The following is a 7,856-nucleotide window of genomic DNA, read 5'->3' on the forward strand; positions in this document are numbered from 1 at the left end:
ATGTGAGAATAAACCACTGTAATGCTCACAACTTTTATGATGAGCCTTATTCTCAGATTTGAACTATTTCCATGAGCTCATGCTTATGGACACACTTCATTAAGGGTGTCCCAAAATTGTGGGTGGGGAAAGTTCCATAAGCAAAGCTTTCTCACTAAATAGTATTGGCACTATTTATGCACATTACACTGGGCTAACTCCGTAAGATGTAGGTGAGAAATTCTGTTTGTTGAAAAATACCGTTGCCACACAAATAATGCAAAGCTTTTTCATTGAAGAGCAAAAAAAAAAAACGAGAGCCCAGCACATGACCAGCTGCTGCCTCAAGGTGGGGATGATAGGTTCAGAAGCCAACATAATTATTTTTTGACGTAGAGCAGGGGTTCTCAAACTTTTTTGCTTGGAGGAACCCCAAAAGCCTTCAATAAGTTCCAGGGAACCCCCCGTTTCCACTTACCAGCAATATTGTCGAGTGCATTTTTACAAAAAGAGAGTTGCAAAGGTTAAATGTTTATTGCACAGATTAATACAAATACTAATGTGATGGGTGGTATTACTTCCCTTTTAAGAGCAAGTCAAAGCATGGCTCAGTAGCACTCGGAGCCAGTCTCATATCAGCTGCCGGGTCAAGATGGCTCCTGTGCTTGTTCTTCAGATAGGCGAGGGCTGAAAATGTCTGGTCACATGCATATGTAGTTGCAAAGGGAAGCAAAATGTCCACTGCCCTTTCAAAGAGGCATGGAAACAGTGGAGCAGTCCCCATCCAAGATGTCACCAAGCCTTCACCATTAAATTTCTCTTTGAGAGCAGTGCTTGCCCCGAGCTCTGAGGGTTCTCGCGGAATACAAGAAGACAGCCCGCGGAACCCCTGTGTTCCGCAGAACCCAGTTTGAGAACCCCTGACGTAGAGAATGAAAATGAGCACGTTGACTTGAAATAGCATCAAAGGGTAAGGTATAAAGTTTCAGTGATTTTCTCTGTAGGTTTTGTTTCATCCCTATTTATATATGTTGTTCGCATGTTGCTTACTCGAAGGCTAGCACGATGACAAAATCGAATGTGGGTCTGTAAATGGTTTTAACGTTTACTAAGATGTGTGGTCTAAAGACAATCATAATTTATTTTAATTTCTTTGCTCTTTCTTTAAAAAAAGTAGTATGCACCTTCTCCAAATCTGTAGAATGCATCATGGACTGGTTAACAAAACATTTGTGAGCCCAGCTAAATCAGTTTTTCTATACAAAGCGTATGTCAGCAATTGCAACAAAACAAAAGGCCTTCAAATCTGTGGATTCTTTGCTGTGCTATGCTTTCCAGGAGCAAGGTGATAAGCTTAAAACAAACTTTCAAGAAAAGTCTAAAAGTTCTAAGCCAGCATACATTGCATGTGTACATCATGCTGTATATATATTTAGAGTTAGTTTCGGGGTGAACTATTTCAGTACAACAAAGAATGAGGGTTGCAGCTGTTGAAAAGCTTAGATTTCCAAAATCGTGTGTGTGTGTGTGTGTGTGTGTGTGTGTGTGTGTGTGTGTGTGTGTGTGTGTGTGTGTGTGTGTGTGTGTGTGTGTGTGTGTGCGTGTGTGCGTGCGTGCGTGCGTGCGTGCGTGTGTGTGTGTGTGTGATTTCGCGATCAGACCCCTCCCTGCCCCGTTCCCCTTAATGGGATCATATCAAGCAGTAACAAACCAGAAGGCTTCTCTCTGCGACCGGAAGAGCCCAGTATGAGACCATTTGCTACCCTGATGGGATCATTTCAACCAGGAACAAACCAGTTTTCCTTCTGGGACCAGATGGAACCACTAAAACACAACAGATTAGGAATTTTTATCTCTGTCTGTGCGTGCATGTGTATGTGTGCTTGTTGCATAGTTTATCGAGCTCCCAGTATCAAATGGCACGTCAACACCTCTGCAAGCGATACTCCTCAATCATTTCTTGTGCATGGAGACAGGTTGGCTGCACATCTATGGGTGCCTGCTGGCAGTGATATAGTATGACTGTGATATAGTATGACAAGTTAAATGTAGGGTGTGCTTTCTTTTCCACACCACAACGCTGGGGCAAAGCCAACCTAATGTGCTAGCAATGACCTTCGTGTGCCGCACTTCACTGCTGAAGGTGTTTCGAAAAACAACTACCATGACTTTAATGAATAATTTTTTCTATTCAGAGTGCACTAGTAACAGGATTAGACATTTCGTTATAGGCAGTGACTAAATTACAATTTCTTTATGCAGCACCATACACAGTGCTCCAAGACACTGACTGCTATGGCTTCTATGCAAAGCAGGTTAGGCCTGGCAACGCCTGGCAAGTAGTGTACTGCCAGCAAGTCAGTGAGCAAGATTTCGCTGCAGAATGCACGCCACTAGCTAGCGTTTTTATTAGTTTTGTTCAAAACATTAATGCGCAAAATGTGTGCATCTCCACTACGTAGATGAAAGTGCAAGGGATCTAACACAGTACAATGTTCATCGACTCCTTGGCATAATGCAAAGGAAGCTCAGGTGGGGTTGTAGTACATATTTAAAAGTGCATAGTGGTTGTCATGGCTTCTAGGTGGAACACACTGAAAGGCCACTAAACAGCGCAACTAGCCTTGTCGCAAGCAGCAGAGAGAGGAAACCTGACATTTGTGTTGCAGGGCACTACAGCACGCACTTCAATGTGAGCCGGCATGTGATTTAGCCTGTCTAGGATAGGGGCCCCCGGGGGCCATTTTGGGTGGTAAAGCTTAGACACGTGTGAACCAGAAAGTGGGATTTGAAGAATCGCTATGTAGCATGCGTGTATTATGGTATACCAGGTACATTTTATCAAAGGAAAGGAGCACATCCTTATGAGGTGAGGCATAGTCTCCGAGGGCCACTGGTGCAATCTCTTTCAGCAGTGTCTGTGCTAGGTGCACAAATTGATACTATGGTCCTTTAACAAACCAAGCACTTTTTCAAATACTAAGCGTTTGCCACTTGCAGGTAATGTCAGATCAGTTCAGTCGTTCAGTCGTGTCCGACTCTTCGTGACCCTATGGACCATGTCACGCCACGCTTTCCGGTCTCTCACTATCTTCCTAACATCACATAACTTCATCTGCAGTGCCTCGAGGATGCCATCTAACCATCGCGTTCGCTGCCTACCCCTTCTCCGGCGACCCTCAACCTTTCCCAACATCAAATCTTTCTGCAGCGACTCCTCTCTTCTCATCAGATTACCAAAGTAGCTGAGCTTTAACTTTAGAATTTGACCCTCCAATGAGCAGTCAGGGTTTATGGTCGACAATATCGACTGATTTGATCTGGCAGTCCAAGGAACTCTCAAGAGTCTTCGCCAGCACCACAATTCAAACGCGTCAATTCTTCGGCGGTCAGCCTTTTTCACAGTCCAACTCTCGCATCCATACATCACAACTGGAAAGACCATAGCACGAGTTATACGGATCTTGGTTGGCAGACTAATGTCTCTGCTCTTTACTAGGCGGTCAAGGCTAACCATTGCTCTCTTTCCCAGAAGCAGGCGTCTCTTAATTTCATGGCTGCAGTCTCCTTCCGAGGTAATCTTGGAGCCCAAGAAGAGAAAATCTGTCACAGCTTCCAATTCTTGTCCATTGATGCTCCAGGACTTGATAGGGCAAGATGCCATGATCTTTGTCTTTTTAATGTTCAGTTTAAGCCCAAACTTCTCACTCTCTTCTTGTACGCGCATCAGAAGTCTCTTGAGTTCCACTTCACTTTCTGCCATTAAAGTGGTATCATCCGCATATCTAAGGTTGTTGATACGTTTTCCAGTAATCTTCACTCCAGCTGAAGACTCGTCCAGACCGGCCTTCCTCATGATGCACTCTGCATATAGGTTAAATAGGCAGGGCGACAGTATGCAGCCTTGCCTCACTCCTTTCTCAATCGGAAACCAATCAGTAAGACCATGCCCAGTTCTGACTGTGGCCTCTTGTCCTTCATACAGGTTCCTGAGGAGACAGATGAGGTGAATTGGTACTCCCATCTCTTGGAGAGCTTGCCACAATCTGCTGTGATCTACGCAGTCAAAAGCTTTCGCATAATCAATAAAGCAGAAGTAGATGGGTTTCTGGAACTCTCTTGCTTTTTCCATGATCCAGCGAAGGTTGGCAATTTGGTCTCTAGTTCCTCTGCCCTTGCGAAACCCAGCTTGCACGTCCGGAAGCTCCCGATCCACATACTGCTGCAGCCTACCTTGGAGGATTTTCAACATCACCTTGCTAGCATGCGAAATAAGCGCGATCGTGCGGTAGTTGGAACAATCTTTGGCACTGCCTTTCTTTGGAATGGGGATGTAAACTGACCTCCTCCAATCCTGTGGCCACTGCAGGGTTGTCCAAATCTTCTGACATGATGTATGCAGAATGTTAACAGCGTCATGGTTGAGGTTTTGAAGCAACTCAGCTGGAATGCCATCAATTCCGCTAGCTTTGTTCTTAGCAAGGCTGGCTAAGGCCCATTCAACTTCACTCTTCAGGATGCCCGGCTCGAGATCAGTAATCACAACCGTCTTATGTTGGGTTTGCACATTCGGGTCCTTCTTGTACAGTTCTTCTGTATATTCCTGCCACCTCTTCTTTATCTCTTAGGCTTCAGTGAGGTCCTTGCCTCGTTTGTCCTTTATCACGCCCAGCTTAGCACAGAAGCTTCCTTTGATATCTTTGATTGTCTTGTACAAAGCTCTTGTATGTCACAAACATATTAAAAAGGCTCCTTTTGTGGGAGCATTTTTATACTATGTGGAGTGTAAATGAATGAATACCACATAGGTAACTTGAATAAATTTGCAGTTCCCTCTGCATTAGAATTATAATGGTCGGATATATAGGCACTGAATTTGCGTGTCGCCACACCCCAGGTAGCAGTGAGACGTTCACTTATTGTACACGTCAAATGTGATTGCATTGTGCATGATGTTTGGTCGAATGTTGGTATGTTCTAATCTTTAAACATCAAATGTACAACTTTCATTACTAGAAAAAGTAACCGTGCAGGACCAGACATGCAAACCTTGAGAGGGCAGAGCTTCAGTATCACTTCGCTAGAGCACTACTACAGTACAGCACAGTTCGCATGCAGTTCAACAATCGGTATTATAGGCATGAACGTGCCGGCAAAGAAAACTGACTGTGGTTGGGGCGCTCAACTGCTGAGCTCAGAGACACAGGTTCAACCCTGGTTGCGAGGCTGCCTTTCGATGAAGTCGGAACACAAGACACCCATGTACTGTGTGATGTGTGATCACATAATGTGATGTCAATGCACATTAAAGAATCCCATACAGTCAAAAAAATCTGGAGCCATCCACTATGGTGCCCCTCATAGCTAGAGTTGCATGCAATTGCAATCACATTTTTGTGTATTTTTGTAATTTATTACTTTTTCAGACAAATGTCTTGGGCAATTCAGTTTTTTTCTGTCACTGATTACAAGTGTTCAATTACTTCTTAGCAGAAAAGGCTACAGGCGCAAAGCTTCTGTGACAATGTGATTGTGTGAAATTGTACAGCCACATGGTGGTGCACATGGCTGCACATGTCGTGCTCTCAGTGGTCTTAGCTCTTGATGTAGCTTCTGCTGGCATCTATTGCAATTCCTCGATGTAAGGCCAAGTGAGTGTCTAATGAAAGATAACGTCAGGAGCTCCACATGCTTTTGACCAAAGAATTGAACCAACCTTGCTATGGTTTCACATCAGAAACCGCGCCTGATGTTCCGAAAAAAAAAACGCCTAGAGACAATTATTTTTTTCAGCTTTTCAGTGGCCTTACCTACAGCACCTTTTCACGGATCCAACAATAAAGTGCGGCACTTCATAGAGGATGTAGAAACTGGCATAGTAGCACAGCGTAACTACAAGCAGGTGTGCAAGGTGTTTGTATGGTATAACACCACCATACTTATATTGACAGAGCGTTCAGCGTAGCAGCTGATGTCACAAGGAAACGTTGCAAAATTGGCAATGACAGCTTTGAAAACAACTCCTGTTGAAAATTATCATGCAAAAAAGTTCGAGCAAGCCGCACTAGGCTATTGCAGTCCTAGCGAGTTTGTGTTATAAAAATAGTTTGGAAAAAAGTACCACAATAGTAATCAATTACTGCTCTGTAATTATTGTCACTTTTCTGGGGCTTTAACTTACCACTGTAATCAGTTACATTCAGATTGAGTAACTGTAACTAGTTACATATTTTCTGTAATTTGTACAAGACTGCTCATAGCCCAAGCCACTGTGGGATGTTGAACCCACATACCACACCATATCACCCAAAACGCGAACCAATGCTACCAGTTCTGATCGCTACAGCTACAGAACTGCTGTGCGCATGCATGCTTGCGGCATTTTCACAGCAAATGCATTCTTTCTACACAGTCACAATTCGAGTAGGGGAACCGCACCTTTCAAGTTACTGGGGACAGTAAAAATGCAGACCACAAAGCCTGTGCAACTTGCAAAGCACTAGTCGCACACTGTTCTCACAGTGCATCATTTTCTTCATCTTTGACTGCACGTGCTTGTCTCACTGCAGCAGTGGAATTGCATGATTGGCCATAAAATTCATGCCATACCTAAGCACATGGCATAAGCTACCACTTCAAGGTCATGCACAAGGTTTTTTTTCACTTAAAACAGAATAGGTTGGTATATGAAACACCAATCGACAATTTTTCGCGATTCAAGGCTTATATTACAGCCAAGCTCTTTCATGAAAATAAATATGTGCAGCCAGTCAGTCTGTGAAATTGCACTTCAGCTTGACGCGTTTCAGCATGACCACAGAATTCTTCAGTCAATTACAACTGGAGTAGGGGGAACAAACCTGGCTCATGATAATGATAGTTTAATATATGTTGCACAAACTGATACTATGGTTCTTTAACAAACCAAGCACTTTTACAAATACTAAGCGTTTGCCACTTGCAGGTAATGTCACAAACATATTAAAAAAGGCTCCTTTTGTGGAAGCATTTTTATACTATGTGGAGTGTAAATGAATGAACTCCACATAGGTAACTTGAATAAATTTGCAGTTCCCTCTTCATTAGAATTATAATGGTCGGATATATAGGCACTGAATTTGCGTGTCGCCACACGCCAGGTAGCAGTGAGACGTTCACTTATTGTACGCGTCAAATGTGATTACATTGTGCATGATGTTTGGTCGAACGTTGGTATGTTCTAATCTTTAAACATCAAATGTACAACTTTCATTACTAGAAAAAGTAACCATGCAGGACCAGACATGCAAACCTTGAGAGGACAGAGCTTCAGTATCACTTCGCTAGAACACTACTACAGTACAGCACAGTTCGCATGCAGTTCAACAATCGGTATTATAGGCATGAACGTGCCGGCAAAGAAAACTGACAGTGGTTGGGGTGCTCAACTGCTGAGCTCAGAGACACAGGTTCAACCCTGGTTGCGAGGCTGCCTTTCAATGAAGTCGGAACACAAGACACCCATGTACTGTGTGATGTGTGATCACATAATGTGATGTCAATGCACATTAAAGAATCCCATACAGTCAAAAAAGTCTGGAGCCATCCACTATGGTGCCCCTCATAGCTAGAGTTGCATGCAATTTCAATCACATTTTTGTGTATTTTTGTAACTTATTACTTTTTCAGACAAATGTTTTGGGCAATTCAGTCTTTTTCTGTCTGATTACAAGTGTTCAATTACTTCTTAGCAGAAAAGGCTACAGGCGCAAAGCTTCTGTGACAATGTGATTGTGTGAAATTGTACAGCCACATGGTGGTGCGCATGGCAGCACATGTCGTGCTCTCAGTGGTCTTAGCTCTTGATGTAGCTTCTGCTGGCATCTATTGCAATTCCT

This window comes from Amblyomma maculatum, chromosome 1 (genome assembly GCF_055883805.1).
Source record: "Amblyomma maculatum isolate TAMU_Amacu chromosome 1, ASM5588380v1, whole genome shotgun sequence".
Lineage (NCBI taxonomy): Eukaryota > Metazoa > Arthropoda > Arachnida > Ixodida > Ixodidae > Amblyomma > Amblyomma maculatum.